The sequence below is a fragment of the Carassius carassius genome, chromosome 13, assembly GCF_963082965.1.
Source record: "Carassius carassius chromosome 13, fCarCar2.1, whole genome shotgun sequence".
Lineage (NCBI taxonomy): Eukaryota > Metazoa > Chordata > Actinopteri > Cypriniformes > Cyprinidae > Carassius > Carassius carassius.
Genome location: NC_081767.1, coordinates 15,471,245 through 15,492,262, shown reverse-complemented (window position 1 = coordinate 15,492,262; position 21,018 = coordinate 15,471,245). Strand labels below are relative to the sequence as shown.

General features: G+C 42.2%; 1 long non-coding RNA gene across 1 annotated transcript in view; it reads right to left on the bottom strand.

The window, feature by feature from the left end:
* Positions 1–21,018, bottom strand: part of LOC132155991 (uncharacterized) — a 118,544-nt gene that overhangs the window by 58,052 nt on the left and 39,474 nt on the right. The gene's annotated exons all lie outside the window — the stretch shown is intronic.

The following is a 21,018-nucleotide window of genomic DNA, read 5'->3' as shown; positions in this document are numbered from 1 at the left end:
ACTAGCCCTGACTCTGAAAGGTCAACGGTGACTAGCCCTGACGCTGGAGGATCAGCGGTGACTAGCCCTGACTCTGGAGAATCAGCGGTGACTAGCCCTGACTCTGGAGGATCAGCGGTGACTAGCCCTGACTCTGGAGGATCAGCGGTGACTAGCCCTGACTCTGGAGGATCAGCGGTGACTAGCCCTGACTCTGGAGGATCAGCAGTGACTAGCCCTGACTCTGGAGGATCAGTGGTGACTAGCCCTGACTCTGGAGAGTTCACTGGCACCTGACTCGACTCTGGAGAGTTCACTGGCACCTGACTCGACTCTGGAGAGTTCACTGGCACCTGACTCGACTCTGGAGAGTTCACAGGCACCTGACTCGACTCCGGAGGGTCAACTGGCACCTGAATCGACTCCGGAGGGTCAGCTGAGACTCTCATCCTGTGCAGCGGCGCTGGGCAAGCAGCCATCTTGGGCCATGACTCTGGACAGGCGGCCATCTTGTACTGTGGTGCTGGGCTGGCGGCCATCTGGGGTTGTGGCGCTGGACTGGCGGCCATCTTGTACTGTGGCGCTGGACCGGTGGCCAATTTGGGCATTGGCGCTGGGTTAGCGGCCATCTTGTGCAGTGGCGCTGGACTGACGGCCATCTTGTGCTGTGGCGCTGGACTGACGGCCATCTGGTGCTGTGGCGCTAGGCTGACGGCCATCTTGGGTTGTGGAGCTGAACCGGTGGCCAATTTGGGCATTGGCGCTGGGCTGACGGCCATCTTGGGCTGTGGCGCTGGAACGGTGGCCAATTTGGGCATTGGCGCTGGGTTAGCGGCCATCTTGTGCTGTGGCACTTGGCTGGTAGCCATTCTGGGCAGTGGTGCTGGGCTGACGACCATCTTGGGTTGTGGTGCTTGGCTGGTTGCCATCCTGGGCAGTGGTGCTGGGCTGACGACCACCCCGCCGGAAGAGACAGAAGTGGCTGGGGCATCCCACCGAAGCCGATGCTGCAGGTAGCGCACGAATTCCCAGAATTCCAGTGTCTCTAACTGCGCCATCTCCTCCTGAAACACTGGATCATCCAGCCCGCCATTAAAATAGTCTTTAAGGGCTGCGTCATTGTATCCCATGCCCTCGGCCAGGGACCAGAACACCTGTGCCAGGGCACCCACCTCATTGCCCTCTTGGCGGAGGGTGATCAACTTCAGATACTTCGCCCTCCGCTCCGCCATCCTGGCTGGGGAGCGGGAAAAAGACATACCGCTGGTTCCTTGTGTGACGGAGTCCTTCTGTCACGATCGGTGTTACAAAGAACCACGGGAGAGGGAACCAATTGCAGGTAAGTCTTTTATTAAAGGGTAATCCAAATAGAGTAAACAGTCCAGGCAGGGTTCGAGACCAAAACATCCATCCAAACATAAACAAGACACAAACACAAGGCAAGGACAAGAGCTGACGGACATGAATTAAACATTCAACAAGGACTCCGTGACACATACACAGACAGACCGGGTATACATACACAGAAGGTGAATGAGGGAACTGGAGACAGGTGGGGAATAATCAATTAACTCAAACTAGGAGGAAGGTGACCAAATAAGGGAACAGACAGTTAATAAGGTGACAGACACCGTGGGAAAGGAGGACATCTAGTGGAAACCGAGGGACACAACCCAGACACTGTGACACATAATCTACCTTCAGTAACTGGACTTCAAAACTGGAAAAGGTGTCTGTTATGTATGCAGCTAAATGTTGTGTTATATAAAGACTGAACCACTAGGGGGCAGCAGTGTTCTATTATTGGTTGATGTCTGTTTTGAATAAAAGCGGTTGAAGAAGCAGTGAACCGAGAAAACAACGTGTGCGTGTTGCTCTGTATGTATAGATAAAAGTGTAGTCCTGAGTCGGCAACATAATATAAACTGGCGACGTGTTGTGTAATCCGGAACACTTTTCACTGCATCGGCAAGAGAAATGCCGGTGTTGGTCAAGTTTGGATAATAAAAGAACAACCACGCTAAAACAGCACCGAGCTAGTGAGCTAGGGTAGCTGTAAAGAGTTGATGGATCAGTCTTTTTCTGAAGAGTCTAACGTTACAGTGACAGAGACTAGAAGCAGACACATCATGGCTGGAATAATTGGACATATGGATCCTTTCGATGAGTCCGGTGAGCAGTGGGCAACGTACATTGAACGTTTTGCACATTATGTCTTGGCTAATGAGATCAGGGACGCAAAAAAAGTACCGGTACTGTTGAGTGTGCTCGGATCAAAAACTTATGGACTGCTTCGTAGTTTAGTTGCTCCCGAAAAGCCTGGGGAGATGGACTATGACAATATTGTGGGAGCGTTGCAGGCTCATTTCACTCCAAAGCCACTCGTAATTGCGGAGAGATTTCGTTTTCACAAGCAAAACCAGGGAGGAGGAGAGACATTGGCGCAATATGTGGCGGTATTGAAAGGACTTTCAGAACATTGTGAGTTTGGTGCTTACTTAGAAGACGCACTAAGGGACAGATTTGTGTGTGGACTTAAAAGTGAAACTGTACAGAAGCTCCTTTGAAAGAGAAAGATCTCACGTTTCAGAAAGCAGTCGATTACGCGATATCGGCTGAAACAGCCGCGCGTGACGTGCAGCAGTTAAGTGGCTCCCTGAAAGTGAACGCAGTGTTTTCTCAAAAATGCTGGCGTTGCGTAAAGAACGGTCGTGACCGAGAATGGAAACAGAAAGTGGAAACACCTGAACAGAAAGGTAATACAAGTAAGCGCAGTGTCAAAAGTAAAAAGAAGAGAATTTATCACGTTGAGACGAGACGATGAAAGTGAAAGTGAGGGAAATAAATCTGACACTGACTGTGAGTTGGGACTTTATGCCATGTCACAAAAAGGGAAATATTCACGAATCTCAGTGCTACCTGTTGTAAATGGCAAGAAAATGGAGATGGAATTGGATGCAGGGGCTGCTGTGTCGTTGATCCCTTGGGAACAGTATAAAAGCACGCTGAGCCAGCTACCACTGCAACCCACTGATATAATGCTCAAGACATACACTGGAGAGCCGTTGGCACCAGAAGGGGTCATCAAAGTGCAAGTAAGGTTAAACAAGCAATGTGCTGATTTGCCTTTGTATGTAGTTAAAGTGGATGCACCCGCATTGTTTGGCAGAGAGTGGCTGAGAGTAATTAAACTGAACTGGAAAGATTCAAAGACTGTGCAAGCAATTGAGCAAAAAGAGAAAGACAACTTGGAGACGGTGTTAAAGAGACACTCCGCTGTTTTCTCTAATAATATAGGCACAATGAAGGGAATTAAGGCCACATTGACTGTTAAACCTAACAGTGTTCCAAAATTTTGCCCACCACGTAATGTGCCATATGCTCTACGACCACGAGTCGAGGCTGAACTAAAGCGACTGACAGAACTGGGAGTGATCTCACCCATGGAGCACAGTGATTGGGCCATGCCCGTGGTGCCTGTCAGTAAAAAGGATGGCACAGTAAGGCTCTGTGGAGATTTCAAGATCACCATCAAGTGATAAGGTTGGGAGCAGGCTTCACTATGTTTTTTTTAGATTTTCAGAGTGCTGGCCTTATATAACACATATGAAACAAAGTAAAGAGGCCGCACTATGCATATAAAACGTTTATTTTGCACAAACGCGTTTCGGCGTGTGCCTTATTCAGTGTGCAATCAGGAAAGCTTGTAACCAATCTTAAATACCCACACCCATTGTCATTGACACACCCATCGTCGTCATCATCATCAAAAGTGATACCAGGACCAATGGTGTCGCTATATACTGCAATATAATACACATAATACATCAAGAATTTTAACACATTCCATACACATGTAGTATTAACCTGCATTTATAGGAAACAGCTTAGTGATAGATCTTCATTCATCCCGTGCGGGATGCAAGTATTCAAATTAAAAATATATCAAGCCTCTCGCTGCAAGAGGAGGTTCTCACGGTCTCCACCTCTTGGAGGTCGATTGACCAGCTCCAAGCCCATAAATTTGAGCATGTTGGCATTATGTCCCACAGAATTAAAGTGTCTTGCAACTGATGATTTATCGTCATTCTTTCTGATGGCACATTTGTGTTCGAAAATTCGGGTTTTCAATTGTCGCTTTGTTTTGCCCACATAAAGTAAACCACAAGGACACGTTAGTAGATACACAATAAAAGTTGATAGACATGTGATTCTGCCCTTTATTTTATACACCCTGCCTGTTTTTGGATGTGTGAAGGAATTTTCTGTGATCATAGAATTACAAGCAGCACAATTCAAACATTTGAAATTCCCGTATGGTATTCTAAAGGGAAAAGGCGAGTGAGTTGGCGCAGAAAGGTGCGAGCGCACTAGCTGATCTCTGAGGTTGGGTGCACGTTTAAAGCAGCTGCGCGGCGGATCTTGGAACGTGTCGCCCAAGTTCGGGTCACTACTTAGAATGTGCCAATGGCGATGTACAATATTCTTTAAGTTATTTGAAATCTGACCATACGTGGATACACAAGTCACTGCAGTGTTAGCGTTATTCTTATCAGTCCGTTTGGTCAACAGATCAGTACGTTGGATGCTGCGTGCGCGTTCCAAACAGTCACGTACTAAATTATGTGTGTATCCCCTGTCAATAAATCTTTGACATAATTCATTTGCTTGTCGCTCAAACACCTCATCATCATCACAAATACGGCGTACTCTTAATAGTTGACTGTAAGGCAAACTGCGTTTGAGAGCAGGTGGATGGAAACTCTGGAAATGTAGGAAGGAGTTACGATCCGTTTCCTTACGATAAATTTCAGTGTGTAACACATTCTCTACTTTCCTTACCAGAACATCCAAAAAGGGCAAGAGCGTATCGTCATGGGTCAATGTTAATTTGATTGCTGGCAATCTCGTATTAACAAAACCATGAAAGGCAGACAATTCCTCTTTTGAACCCGACCACACAAAAAAAATATCATCTATGTATCTGTACCACACTTTTAATTGTTGTTTAAAAGGATTATTGTTATGGATAAAATCCTGTTCGAATTTGCCCATAAATAAGTTTGCATAAATGTTTTTTCCTGTCTTAAGCCCGGCAATTATTCGATCAGACAAAATCTTCTGACCTCGGAGAAAGAGGCATTACATGCTTATCTACAGATGGAGGTAGAAGAGAAGTCTAGGGAGCTGCTGGCTATTTCAACACAAAAAGGGCTATTCTGTTTTAATCGCTTACCGTTTGGGGTAGCTTCATCACCCGCCTTATTTCAAAAGGCTATGGACCAAGAGCTTCTCGGACTGCCGTATACAGATTGCTACCTGGACGACATACTGATTAGTGGTCCAGATGAAATGACACACCTAAAAACTCTGGATGCAGTCCTGGGCAGGCTAGTGGAACACGGACTGCATCTCAAGTCTGAGATGTGCTTATTTTTCCAGGAGTCTGTGGAATACTTAGGTCATTTCATTGACGCAGAGGGACTCCACAAATCACCAGAGAAGGTACGTGCTATTGTGGAAGCACCGGCACCTGGGGATGTCAGTCAGCTACGTTCGTTCCTAGGAATGCTGAACTATTACGGACGTTTTATTCCCGATTTAGCTACTATCATGATACCACTAAATGATCTGTTAAATAAAGGGAAGAAATGGCAGTGGACGTCAGCCTGTGAGTCAGCGTTCCAGGCATCAAAAGCTTTACTTGTTTCACAGGAAGTATTGACCCACTACAATCCTAAACTGCCCCTCCAGCTCGCATGTGATGCTTCGCCCTATGGGGTTGGCGCAGTGCTCTCGCACGTCATGCCCGATAATGAGGAGAGACCGATAGCCTATGCGTCACGAGCGCTCAGCAAAGCGGAACAAAACTATGCTCATATAGAGGGTTTTCACGACGCGTCATCAACCCGGAAGTCGGCCATTTTGGAGGCACTGAACATAAACAGTGCCATTGAACTGAATGGACTCGCAAATTTGGCTGATTATTGCTTCTGAAAAATGGTCAAGTTTTGGTCTGTACTCATTGGTCGCACCGAGAAAAAACATTTCTAGTTCTATAGACTGTCGAAAGTTAAAGAGAAGAGTGCAAAAAACTGATGAAAGATGGCGTTTGAGGTAGAGAGAGGCACAGCATCAGCCACATGTGTAAATGAAGCATTATCTATGGCTACATTTTTGACGTAAAATAGTTAACTATGGGTACATACACACTGTCAATCCAATTATCTTTGTATCCGTTTGGAATATTATCTAAAATGATGTCCACGCTGTATTGCAACTGTTCAGGTCCGATTTGTGTGTCCACGCAGCTCTTTGACAACACGGCAATGATGTTGCGTTGATGGAGGGGTATTGCATTTGCAATATAAATGTTTTCTTATTTAAATTTGACGCATCTTTGCATTGACTTAACATTGAAATCACTCGCGCCTGACGCGCTATTCGCGTCCGGTCTGAACGCACCTTTCAGTGCGTGTCCTGTCCACTACAGCGGCAAAAGTCTGCTCAGTGCGCATGGCATTGCAGTAACGTCTCCGCTTTGGGGTGTGTCTGTTGCGAGTGTGTTTAATCTAAGTTTTTTTTTCAACACACGGACAGTGGTTAAGGCGGCTCTGGCCACGCTGGACTAAGTTACTGCGTCTCGAGCTGCAGAACTGTAGGAGGCTGGTAAGTTACTGTTTGCACAACTCTTTTTCCGCGCCGGTTTCAAAATACTTTTCAAAAATAATAATTTTCTGCTCGTCCGGCACTTTGCAACAACACAGCCTTGTTTCGGCAGCGACTTTCAGCATGTTCCCTATAACAACGTCTGATGTTTACATTTTACGTGGCGTGAGAAAGTCACATAAACCACGCGAAAGAGCGTTCAGACTGGTGGATTTCCTGATATCTGATTTGAATAGGATATTAAACCACATATGGATGTATAGCTTGAAACGGATTTCATGTGCTTTATTTTGGACTGACAATCTGAACGTAAGTTAGTCAATGTCGGGATATGAAATAAAAGTAAGGACTAGTTAGAGAAGCTAGCTCGTTCAGATCTTTACCACATATTACCTTAAGTTTGTCAAAATGTTGAGCTCTTTCCTGCTTTAAGTCCTTCTCTATATGATTTTGCAGCTTCCATGTGTTGTTCCCGTGGTTTAGACATCAGAAATTAGTGTAACATTTTGTTCAGTAGTACATAAACAGTGCAATCCATGCCGTTGTTTACATCCGAGTACCTCCAATATGGTCGCGCATCCGGGTAACTGACCAAATCGTGACGTAGGTGAAAACCCTCTATTGAGAAGGAGGCGCTAGCGATAGGTTTTGGAATATGAAAGTTTCACCAGTACCTTTATGGTAACAAGTTTGTTCTAATCACTGACCATCGCCCGTTGACCTCCATCCTGAGTCCATCGAAAAGTACACCATCAATGGCTGCAGCTCGAATGCAGCGTTGGGCGCTCCTCCTGTCAGCTCATGATTACACCATTCAATACCGAAAAGGTGCCTTACATGCAAATGCCGATGGGCTGTCACGACTGCCACTCCCCTACACGCATAAAGAGAAGCAAGGCGCAGTAGAGGTATTTTAAACATCTCAGTTAGAAAACTTACCAGTCAGCAGCACCGAGATCAAAGTAAACACCTTGGCTGATCCTATCTTGGCTCGGGTCCTAGAAATGGTCTCAACTGGTCGTTTTCCAGCTGCTAAGGATGCAGGTGAAGAGCTGTCACCCTATCTGCAGCGCCGGCATGACCTCACGACCCAACAGGGATGCCTCATGTGGGGTGGGAGAGTTATCGTACCACCAAAACTGCGCCCTCGAGTTCTGGAAGAGCTCCATTCATCACATCCAGGTGTAGTGAGGATGAAAAGCCTGGCACGCAGCTATGTATGGTGGCCCGGTATAGACGCTCAAATGGAACTACAGGTCAAATCTTGCCACTCCTGTCAGAGCGTACAAAAAGAGCCTGGACTAGCACCTTTACACTCTTGGATGTGGCCCTCCAGTCCTTGGGAAAGGATACATGTGGATTTTGCAGGTCCATTTGAAGGACATATGTACTTGGTCGTGGTGGATGCACATTCAAAGTGGCCAGAGGTGCATATCATGAAGAGCACCACTGCCTGCATGACCATTCAAGTGCTCAGGGGACTGTTTAGTCGCTATGGCATTCCACACATCCTTGTGAGTGACAACGGACCGCAGTTCTTTGCGGAAGAATTCAGTACATTCTTGAAAAACAATGGAGTCAAACACATCCGCTCAGCGCCATACCATCCAGCCACCAATGGCCTGGCCGAACGGTTCGTGCAGACTTTCAAACATGTTTTAAAGCCACCCAAAGGCACAGCACAGGTGCGTCATCAACTTGAGGCGTTTCTATTAACATACAGAAACACCCCGCACGCAACAACGAAAGAAACACCGGCAATGTTGTTTCTTGGACGCAGGCTGCGCTCTCGATTGGACTGTTTAAAACCAAGTGTGGCTGGAGCTGTATACAGGTCACAGGATGCACAACAACAACGGCGCCAGCATCACGCTAAGGTCAGACAGTTTGAGGTAGGAGAGTCAGTTCTTGTGCATGATTATAGAAAGGGGGAGGAAAGTGGGCACAAGGTGTGGTGAGAGAAAAGACTGGACCGGTGTCGTACAAGGTGAATGTGGGATCGCCAGGGGTATGGAAACGCCATATGGACTGCAGTGAATCATACTGTAAGCCCACAGGGGTTACTACCTTCTAGTGATAGTGGCACCACACTGCACTCAAATACTCCTTTATTAGGAAAGAAGGATGTTCAAGTTCCAGAAATCAAAGAAACATTAAAAACATATCAGTCCACTGAACCACCATCTACGGAACATCCTCAGATAACCGAGACAGTGAAACGTTATCCTGTGAGGATCAAAAGACCACCAGCTCGTTACCGTGATGAGTGAGCAGTAATTAGTTAATAGAGGGTTATAGCATAGTTTGAGTTAGAGACATATTCTTTCGACATATAAGTTATGCAACCACTGAGATATTCCTAATTTGTTGTTGGAAGTAAAAGGAAAAGGGTAATTGTACCTTTATTGTCGTACATGAAAAGTATATTGTTTTTGTTTAAACAAAAATGTTGAATGTTAATGTTAATGACATTCTATCTTAGTGGGGAGGAAATGTTATGTATGCAGCTAAATGTTGTGTTATATAAAGACTGAACCACTAGGGGGCAGCAGTGTTCTATTATTGGTTGATGTCTGTTTTGAATAAAAGCAGTTGAAGAAGCAGTGAACCGAGAAAACAACGTGTGCGTGTGGCTCTGTATGTATAGATAAAAGTGTTTATCTATAGTCCTGAGTCGGCAACATAATAGTGTCCGTAGGCACAGACTTACATTTGAAACAGTTTTTAAAAATTGTTGCAACTCCACCACCATGTCCAGAGGCCCGTGGAGAACTTAAAAAAGCACAGTCAGGAGGAGCAATTTCGGCAAGAGGCATCAAGTCACCCTGTTTTAATCAGGTCTCAGTCACAAATAATAAGTCTAAGAAGTGAGATGTAAACAAATCATTTAAAATAAAAGATTTGTTCGATATTGACCTTGCATTCACTAAGGCCATCTTTACAGTAGCAGGGCAAACAGAATGCCGAGATGTGAAAGGCGTGTGTTTGAGCAAACTAATGTTTTCAAGATTGACACTCCGACTCTTACCATTTGATCTGATGGAAGAGCGGCGATGTGGCGAACAGATGACCGGGATGGGAAAATTATCCTGAGACACAGTCGAAATCCTCACAAGGGGGTCACGGTGAAATCCACGACGGATGTAACTGTGGCAGCGTGTTATTCCCAATGCGACGCAGCAGTTGTAAATTCCGCCAGAGAGACGGGAGAACAAATTTAGTCTCTGTAAGTCCACCGAAGAGTATTTAAGCACCATATTTGGAGAATTATCCACACCGGGAACGAAAAACAAACCCCACTTTGAAGAACAAACAGTAGAACTCCAGCACACCAGTGTGCAAATGATATAACACCACATTTTAATCTGGATTCACTCCTCCACATTCAAGTTCACCAAGCAAGTTTCAATAGATCCAAAAAGTTTAAAATAATAAAATAATAAAACATTAAAACCTTAGAGCAGCAGCAGCCAAACTCGCCAGCGTTCGCTCAAACCGGAAGTGAGTGCTATACTGAAATCCTTAGGTATTAAAGGTAGAACATATAATTGGGTATTGTACTTTTTTATATAATAGAACAATTCAAGTCCGGGTGGGAACAAGTCAATCAAATATCAAATTGAAAATGAGACGCCACAGGGAAGTGTTTGTAGCCCGCTCCTGTTTATTATCATGATTAATGACATCTTGTGACTTAATAGTTAATAAAATTCAGACAGCAATAAACCAAGTTGAAGATTGGACTAAGAAATGGGGATTCGGATTATAGGTAGAAAAGACACGAGTAATATGTTGCTCAAAAAAGCAGCATATTCCAGTAGAGTTGACATTATATAGCCAACCATTAAAATAGGTGACTGAAATCAAGTTCTTGGGTGTATGGTTAGATGAGAAATTAACATTCGGTATTCATAAGCTAGTGACCAAATGTAAGAAAACAATAAATATAATGAGATGTCTAGTAGGATGTGAGTGGGGTGCAAGTTTTAACTCAATAAGAAACATATATTGTGGCCTTATAAGATCTGCAATAGACTATGGTTGCATAGTGTATGGGTCAGCATGTGAAACACTTTTAAAGAAAATTGATGCAGTATAATCTCAGGCACTTAGAATATGTTGTGGGGCGTTTAAAACATCCCCAGCTGCAGTGCTGCAAGTGGAAGTGGGTGAAATGCCTTAAGCAGTGAGACGTCAATAGTTGTCTATTGTATACTGGGTAACATTGAAAGGGCTTAAGGAATCACACCCTACTAAAAATGTATTTCATGAGTGTTGGGAACATCCTCAAGGAAATAATCGCAGTATAGTATGGATAGGTATGCAATTAGCCCAATCAATGGAGATGGATCAGAGGAATTATAGTCAAACTGTGTCATTGCCTGCTATTCCTCCATGGATGTTTCCAATGCCTTATATAGCATTCAGTTACATAAAGAAATTATTTCCAATGCCTTATATAGCATTCAGTTACATGAAGAAATTAAGGAGAATGAGAACATATCAGAAGAATATAGAAGTATAGCGATATAATACATATTTTTACTGACGTATCAAAAGACCCAATCTCAGGCAAAAATTAAAAAGTTTACAATCTGGTCATTCTGATAGTAGACGACACTGTATTTGGAATTTTACAGTCATTATACAGGATAAATAATAAAGGAAACTACATTAGATTTCTTTGGGTTCTGGTACATGTAGGGGTGGAGGGCAATGAGGTGGTAGATACTCTGGCAAAGAACTCACTTAAAAGCAGATATGTTGAGATTCACATTGATATGAGTAAATCAGAAGCAAAAACTTGTATTCGTAAGGCGGCACATGACATCTGGCAGAAACGTTGGGAAAGAGAGATGAAGAGGAGACATCTGTTTCAGATTCAGAAAAAAAGTGGGAAAAGGAGATTAGAATTCAATATTAAGGAAAGAATCATCAACAATTGTTAGACTTCGGATAGGACACACAGGGTTAAATTATAGTAAAAGCAATAAACATCCTACAGGGAAGTGCAATAAGTGTAATGAACCAGAAACAGTTGAACATGTTCTTATAAATTGCATAGCATATAATAAAAAAAGACAAGAGTTAAATGATAAGATGAAGGAAATGGAGCATAATACAATATCATTAGAAAATTTTCTGGCTAAAAAAGTGCCAGACGAATTCCTATGCAATATGCAATATTGAGGTTTTTAAAGGAAACAGGAATTGATTTAAGAATATAGTTTTTTTTTCTTTTTTCCCATCGACGCTCCACACTCCAGTTCAGTTTGTGGCGGTAATGCACCAAAAGCTTGTCTGCCAACCACCAATAAATCAAGAAGAAGAAGAAGTAGTTCTGTGGAGGAATTCATATTGAAATGTACTGTAAGTTATGGCTGCGTCCGAAATCGCATACTTAATAGTAGTTACTTAATTTCAATAAGTACTTACTTAATGAGCGCTAAAAGAGTACATACTACACTGCCAAATCTTGTTGAGTATCAATGTGGTCCGCCGTGTTTACGTTATCATGTGACCTATAACGTTATAACAAGCGCAACATCTTCAAATATATGACTGACTGCGACAGGTTTAATATCTACTGTCTGTAAATATTTTGATGTTGATGAAATTAGCTCATTTTGTGGTCTTGTTGAAGTAACAGCTATCCTTTTTTGTGATTTTAGTATAACCAATACATTTTGTGTTGTTTTTTATATTTTAACTTAAATGACCCGCAGTTTATTCTTTAAAGATTGTGTAAAATGTAAAAATGTAAGGTTTACTATTTAGAAATTAAGATTACCCCAGAAAGCATTTCTAGCCCACCCTAACACTTATCAACAATAATAATGATAAATGGTGACTAATAATTATATATTTTTTGTAAAACAAACAAATTGTAATTCGTTTTTTTTTTTCATATGATACAGCTATGCATGACTTCACATTAGACAAATGCAGCCAAAGTGACTGCATCTCAATATTCAGTCAAGTAATCAATGAATGCATGTGTTAATGAAACAATTAGGCTATATTTTATATACTGACAACAACAGGAGACATGAATAAACAAGTAAAATAATAAATAAGAATAACCGTCACAATAAATAAATAGAAGTGAACAAAACATAAAACTTTATTCAAACATTGTTCTGTTTTTGAATGTTTACAGGCAGTGAACACGCTTCCATTCATCAGGTCCCTCACTGCTGCAGTCAGACTGAATCTGATCATGATGATAGAGGGACATCGAGTCTGTCCTTGTCTGAGTGCACAGAGAGGATGAGGAAGAACATGATGAAGACCCTGAACAAGAGCAGGAGAACATGTTCGGGACAATCTGACTGCTGCTGTGTCTGCTCCAAACATCTGTGTCTGCTCTCCTTGAGCACCACTACCTGGAAAACATTTACACATCTTACAAACATGCTACTGTTTTATATAGTTTCATTACTTCTGTAGTGTAGTGGGCTAAAGCACTGAGCCGGCGAGCAAAAGGTTGCTGGATCAATCTCTGCAGTCATCTCCAACGGTGTGGCTTTACTCCCAGTGGCTGAAGGGGGATTGAGGTCCTGTAATAAGAGCACTGTAAGTCACTGCAGATAAAAGTATCCGACAAATTAATAAATATAAATGTGAATTTTGTAAACTTTGTGACTCGGGCACAAATTAAGCTGCTTATTTCTTAAAGCTTTTTTTCTTCAAGGTGCTACTATAATATTAATGCATGCATATATTTAATACAGTTTCTATTTGGGCCTTTAAAGGGTCAGTTCATCTAAACATAAATTCAGTCAACAATCAGAAAAATGCAGTAATAACTCTGTCTGAAATATTTAAAATAAACTACAGTTTAAGATGTAAAATATTTTTTATTGATGACTGTAGTATACTCACTGAGAGTCTTTGATGGCAGCATTGCGTCATCAGTCTCGCTGCAGCAGATAAACACACGTGTGTCTCATCTGTCCCTGTAACATCCAGACAAGAGTCAGTCTCCTCTGTCATTTATCTGTGATATGCTGCATTTACATGTTGAGCTAGATGCTGATGTGTTCACTAACTTTATCCAACACAAATGTTCCTCAATTTATCAACAATACTAATGGTCAAATGAAATAGATAACTTATTGTGGCGAGGGGGGCGTGGTTTGGCAGAGTCTGTAATGGGAGAGAGACGACAGAGCAGAGCGAGGCGTAAGTGGGTCAAGTGCAAATGATAAACACGTGTGTTTGATTTCAGTAATTGGCGTGGAGAGACCGGATATAAGCCGGAACACGACAGAGGGAGAGAGACAAGCTGGGACCTCGTGAACGGAGCTGAGAGTGACACGACAAGAAGTCTGAGTTATTGAGCAGTATTGTGCAAGGGCACACTGAACGTGCTTGGTGCGCACTGTTATTTGATTATTGTACAAATAAAAACGAGCGTCCCAGCATCAAGCCGACCCCTGTCTTCCTCCTTTCTGAGCATAACTGAGTCGAACCTCATCACACTGGTGCCGAAACCCGGGAAGGAGGAAGATCGCCGCCGCCATGCAGTCCCCGTCAGGTACACCATTTGCGGACATCATCCAGTCGCTCGCCGATCTTCACCAAGAACAACATCAGCACATGCTGGCGATTAAGGAGGAGCAGGACAAACGGTTCGAGGCGCTCCTCCGAGCCCAGCATGAAGACCACGAGCTGTTCCGGAGCTGGGTAGACCGGGAGGTGCGGGCCATCCCCTCTTCCAAAGGACAGCACATTTCCTCTGCCGCTCAACAAAATGGGGCCTCAGGAAGATCCAGAGACCTTCTTGGATCTGTTCGAAAAGTCGGCAGAGGCTCAAGGATGGCCCACAGGGGACTGGCCCATGCGGCTTATCCCCCTTCTGTCAGGAGAAGCGCAGGTAGCCGCCCACCAACTGCCATTCCAAAACCTCCTGGTCTACCAGGACCTCAAGCGTGCCATCCTCCAGCGGGTCGGTCGGACCTTCGTGATGGCACAGCAGCTCCGGGACTCCTGCCGCAAGTGGTTGATGGCCGACAGTAGCGACGTCGAGGATGTGATCGATCGTGTGGTGCTGGAGCAGTTCGTGGCCAAGCTGCCAAGGAAGACGGCGCAGTGGGTCCAGTGCCACCGCCCGACGTCGCTGAACCAGGCCATCCAGCTGGCGGAGGACCAAATGGTGGCGTGTCCAGGGGTCGGCGATCCCCTACCATCGGCATCTCTCTCTCTCTCTCTCTCTCTCTCTCTCTTCCCCTCCCCTCTCTCTCTCCAAACCTGTCCCTCTTCCTAGGTCCCGTGGAGGGCTTCCGCTGAAGCCAGCACCCAGGTGAAGGACGGGTTACGCGGCGGAACCAGCAGCTGCACCCCGGGCTCCTCCCAGGGGAGGGAGCCCGACCACGGGATCCTTCACCCAGCCCCTGCCCTCTCCGCTCTCTCCACGCCAATGGCTTGACCCACTTCCCACTGATGGAGGTGGGGACATTGATCCGGGTCCCCGACGCGCCACAGGCTGCCCTCGATCAAGCTGGCCTATACCAAATACCAGTGAGTATCAAGGGGGGTACATATCAGGCTTTGGTGGATTCAGGATGTAACCAATCCTCCATCCATCAAAGTCTGATCCATCCGAGGGCATTGGATAATGGCCGCATGGTTAAGGTGTGGTGTGTACACGGGGAAGTGGTGAATTACCCTATTTTGCCTTTGGATATTCAATTCAGGGGAGAAAAGCATAGAATAGAGGTGGCAGTTAATCCGCACCTCCGGCATCCAATAATTTTGGGTACTAATTGGCCCTCATTTAATAAATTATTGGGGTATTTATGTTCGGATGCCTCTTGGGGGAGAGGAGAGAAGGCGAGAGTAGCGGTTGTGCAGTTGGGAGAGGCTGAACCGGAACCTCCGGAGCCTGTTTCAGGGGAACAGAGTGCTCGGGAGCGGAACATCCTTCCTGAGCGCGATGATTTTCCCTGCAGGCCGGATGGCTACCCGGCTTGAGTCGGGCGGTGGGGGTATGTGGCGAGGGGGGCATGGTTTGGCAGAGTCTGTAATGGTCGAGAGACGACGGAGCAGAGCGAAGCGTAAGTGGGTCAAGTGCAAATGATAAACACGTGTGTTTGATTTCAGTAATTGGCGTGGAGAGACCGGATATAAGCCGGAGCACGACAGAGGGAGAGGGAGAGAGACAAGCTGGGACCTCGTGAACGGAGTTGAGAGTGACACAAAAAGAAGTCTGAGTTATTGAGCAGTATTGTGCAAGTGCACACTGAACGTGCTTGGTGCGCTCTGTTATTTGATTATTGTACAAATAAAAACGAGCATCCCAGCATCAAGCCGACCCCTGTCTTCTTCCTTCCTGAGCATAACTGAGTCGAACCTCATCACACTTATGTTTACTGATTTAGATTTATTTATATTACTTACATTCATCTAAAGCAGTGTAGACAGTGAATTCTACATAATAACACACACATCTCTCACTCAGATGTCTGTTCATGTGATTTGCTCTTCTGCAATGCTCTTAGAACATTTCTTTGTCTTTGCTTACTAGAGATCAGCTGTTCGCTTTACATAATAATAGGTACGTTATTTTTATTTTATGTTTTTACAAATATACTGTAATTTCACTGGCTAGCATCTTTACACATTAACAAATCAACATTTTACTCTACAGTAGGTCAACAAATACGATTTTATCACATGGGAACCGTGTTTTGGTTTACAATACTCACCTTTGTAAGAACCCTCGTCGCTGCTCTCCTTCACGTTCGATGACGACGTATCCCTTTCGCGTGGCATCCTGTGATTGAAAAGTAATCATCGATGAACCCTTCAGAATCTGGGCTGAAGTAGCAGGACATCTGAGGATTTCACGCCTACTGTACTTCTTTCTTTACATACTCTTTTTCAATTCAATTCAAGTTTATTTGTATAGCGCTTTTTACAATACAAATCGTTACAAAGCAACTTTACAGAAAATTATGTTTCTACAATATTTAGTAGTAGCCAGTAGTTTGTGCACGTTTGACAGGATTTTAGAAAAAATAAAAAATTATAATAATAATACAAGACGTAGTCAGCTAGACGATGAACTATCAATATTATTAATTAATAGTTATTATATGATGCAGTCACACATGTAGCAATATTTGTTAGTTATGTTTGTTGATTCAGGGTTAGCATCATCTGGGGTCCTCTGAGGGTCAGCATCATCTCTTCTCAGGTGTTCTGGGTCCAGACTGGAGCTTGTCTGAATCCTAGTTCCGTGGCAAAACATAGAAACAAAACAGAGACATCATTAGCATAGCTGCTGATCCAACAAAGTAAAATTATTTTAACCCAAAATAATGAATAAAAATGCACATTTGATCAGATGCAACTACACTCACAATTTAAAAGATACATTATTCGTATGTTTGGCGAAAGAGATGTGTTTTTAATCTAGATTTAAACAGAGAGAGTGTGTCTGAACCCCGAACATTATCAGAAAGGCTATTCCAGAGTTTGGGAGCCAAATGTGAGAAAGCTCTACCTCCTTTTCCCCTACTATATAGTAGGTGAGTAGGCATATCAGAACGCAAATTAAGTATACGTACATCCGAATCTCGCGAGAATTATTGCAATTCTCGCCTACTCTTTTATGAACGCAAAAGATTCAAACATACTCATTTTATTTCGGACGCAGCCATTGTACTTTCTTTAGGGATGGGTGATACCACATATTTTGTTTTCGATACAATAACTATACTTTTAATGGCCAGTATCATCGATATTGATACCGATACAATACTTCTAAACTGAACTTTTAGATTATGAAATTTATTTAATTATTATGAGTACAATGGGTAAAAACATCAACTTAACTTTATATTTGAAATTAATTTTAACATTCAATATGCCTTAATTGCAATTTATTAGATTATATTTTTGTTTACACATGGTTAAAATATGTTTACTGTAGTTGTAACCAAGGAAATCTACAAATACTATAGTTAAACTATGTTCACTTTACCATGGTTCATTGTCATAAGGGACTGCCAGTAATAAGCTGTTGCATGCATAAAATTCAACCTTTTTATTCGGAGAGTGTATGATTTATATTAATACAGAACAGAACATGAGCAATATGTAAAATTAACATTAACATTCAAATTTAAATAAATGTACTGCATAAACTAGGGTACAATTTCAATAGGTTTATTGTGAAATAACTCAAACATATAGCCTATGTTTTTTCTGCATTGTTCTGTGCTGCCTTTTCCAAAAACATAAATGCTTTCTTATTATAAACTACTCTTGGGAAAAGCAGCTCTATTTAAATGCACTATTAGAAGTGAGTGAACACTCTCTGTAATTGATTGATTCTGCCTTGCAACATTTGCATGTGTTCAGATGAGCAGGAAAATCCCTTCCACACAATTATTTGCTAACATAGGTTATTCATCCAATTTAAGGCATATTGTAGGCATTATTCTTTTTTTTAATAAAAAAAAGTCACTGGTAGATAAAAACACCTTAGTATCTATATTTTTTATTTGAGCATCTATACTTTCGATACTCGCATCAGTATCGATATATCAATACTTCAGGATCGATTAACCCATCCCTAGTTTTCATTTACTCAAATACCTAGCTTTTTTTTTTTTTTTTTTTTTTACATAAAGCCCACAAACAATAAGACAGCCACAATAAGGCAATGGTCTTTCCAGTTGTTGAGTTTTTGAAGCGCTGTCATGCAAGAGATGTCTACAAATGTTTTAACCAAACTTTCAATTTGGTATGCATGTCCTGCTGTGTCATATTTTCTTATGTTAAGATTGCAAACCTGTCTTTATATTTTTCATAAGTGTTTCTATTTTCTCGTTTTAGTTCTATTCTGGGGAAAGTGAGCCTGCTGGGGAAAGACTTTAAAAAAAATACAAAGTTAATAGACAACTTTTTGCTGAAATTCATTGTGTTGTTGTTGTTGTTGTTAACAGGCATGGTTTAATTGCTAAGTATTCTGGGACAGGTGAGGGAGTGAGTGGAAGCTAGTGGAGCTGCTCAGGGAGGATATCAGACTCCAGAGAGAGAGAGAGAGAGATAAGAGCGCAAATAGATAAGAGTGCAAGTTTTCTCTTATTGAGAGAATGCTTTAACAAATACATTCTTCATTAGCCAAGATAAAACAGTGGGGAAAATGGGTACATTACAGTTTTACAATATCTTTTTAAAATCTCATATTGTCAATGAAACAACCTAATTTCTATAGTTTGTTTTTGTGATGCAAGCTAACAATGAAATGCATAAGTTTTATACATTATTTATGTTTTGTGTGTATTTTATTTGTAAATAAGCCTGAGTACTTTCTGTACATTTTTGTTTTGCATATTCACGTGTAGATAAAAGTACTTATGTACATATTTTTTTCCACAAAATATTCGTACATATTTTTTTTTTTTTTTTTTTTGTCCAGTAAATATTTTTTACACATTAAAACAAATTGTTCTACACATAACTGAAAGTACTTTTTACAACATTACAGAAACTTTTTTTAACATTAGAGAAACAACATCAGTATGAGCCCAATTCTGCCTTCATTTGTTCTGGGGTTTTCAGGAGGTCAGTCTCTTGGTGAATGGCCAGCATGTCCTCAGCGACTCTGAGGACAATGCAGTGGACAGTGGAAGGAGGCACATGTCAAACACTTTGGAGATTACTCTGTATGATGTTCCACTAACAGACAGAAGAGAAACACCAGGGTCTGGATTGTGGCACCCATCACTGTTGCTGTTCACTTCTCAGAAGATCCAGCAACACTATCAGGGCCTCTCTGCTCAGCCCAGAACCATTTAAAACCTGTCCAGTGCATGCACATTCAGCCTTATACTGCACAGGGGTCTGCTCTGATTTAGGGAAAGAAGGAAAAGAGAAATAGTTTAGAGCTATGACAACGTAATTAGTACAAGAAATATAAAAGAGATACTTTGGTAAACTACTTTTAGTAACTACCAATACCATATTGGTAGAAAAACTTCTGGTCATATTTAAAACCTTTGCTAAAGGGATAGTTCACCCAAAAATGAAAGTTCCAAACCTGGAGCAACTTATTTGTGCCGGGGGAGTTACGATCCGAAGTTATTCAGTGAGGTCACTGCTCTAATGTTGCTTGTCATCCAGGGATAAGCCGAACCAAGGGGTTAGTTAAGGGCGAGTAAATTATTCCAGAATTTTCATTTTTGGCCAAACTATCCTTTAAGTAAAAGTATTATCTTGCATACTCTAATATACTTAAGCTATGAGAGTAAAGTGAAGGTATGTACAGTATTGTTCTGAAAAATTAATCAAGATGGTTTTACATTAAAGGGGGTGGGGGTTTACAATGGTGTTCCATCTATTCAGAGTTGTTCACAGTGTTAAAGGGTACATAACATACACAGTTTCACCTAATCTCATGTTAATCTTGAGTACCTGTAAAGTAGTACTGCATCCTTCATATATCCAAAAAGTCTTTAGTTTTATCATATTTATAAAAGAAAAATTCAACTTTCCGATTCTTTCCGGAAAAAGCCGAGCTCCTGGAGGCGTGCCGTGAGCGGAGCTATTATACTGATGTTTCGTGTTGTTTCCATTAATATATATTCACTTATGTGCTGATTTCCAACAAAATACAGAAATCTGATGCAATTGTACTTACATGAATGGGGTCCTTTATCAGAGGGACGGCTCCATGTTTTAATAGCAAACGATGTGCAAATCCAGCATCGACTTGGTCCTTGTTTATAAAACATTCGTCACTCAAATGACCAGAAAACACAAAGGCACTTGATACACTCCGTTGCTGCCCCGGAAAAACAAACTGCATCCATTGTTCATGTAACGCTGGGTTCTTGGGAAAGCTGAACACGGTAAACTTTCCCTCACATCCAAAAATGCACTTATTTGGAGGCATTCTCTTTTTTTTGTTAACAACTGTTTATTGAATTTTCTTTTGTGAACAACAGTATACAAAACAAAAAGCAACTGCACTGTAAAAAATTATTTAGCAGTTTAGTTGTTTCAATGAATTTTTTTATGTTGACAACTTGCAGTTACTGAATTTGTTCATTCAACTAAAAATTTTAAGTTTTCAGTGTCTCAACTATTTTGAAAGTTGACTAAACTAAATTATTTGTCCTCTAAACTTAAAAAAATTTGTTGACTCAATTCAATAGCAATACCACGTTCTCAACATCACTTATCGCGAGATCTCGACATTCTCGTGAAGGCTGTTGCAGACAGAATATGGTCGTCGGCCATACCAGTAAGCTTCTCCACAAAGTTTGGACATTTTAACAGAATACAACTTTGGTAAGTAAAATATTCGTATTCATTGGCTTAATGTGTACAATTACATTTGTTGTCTCAGAAGAG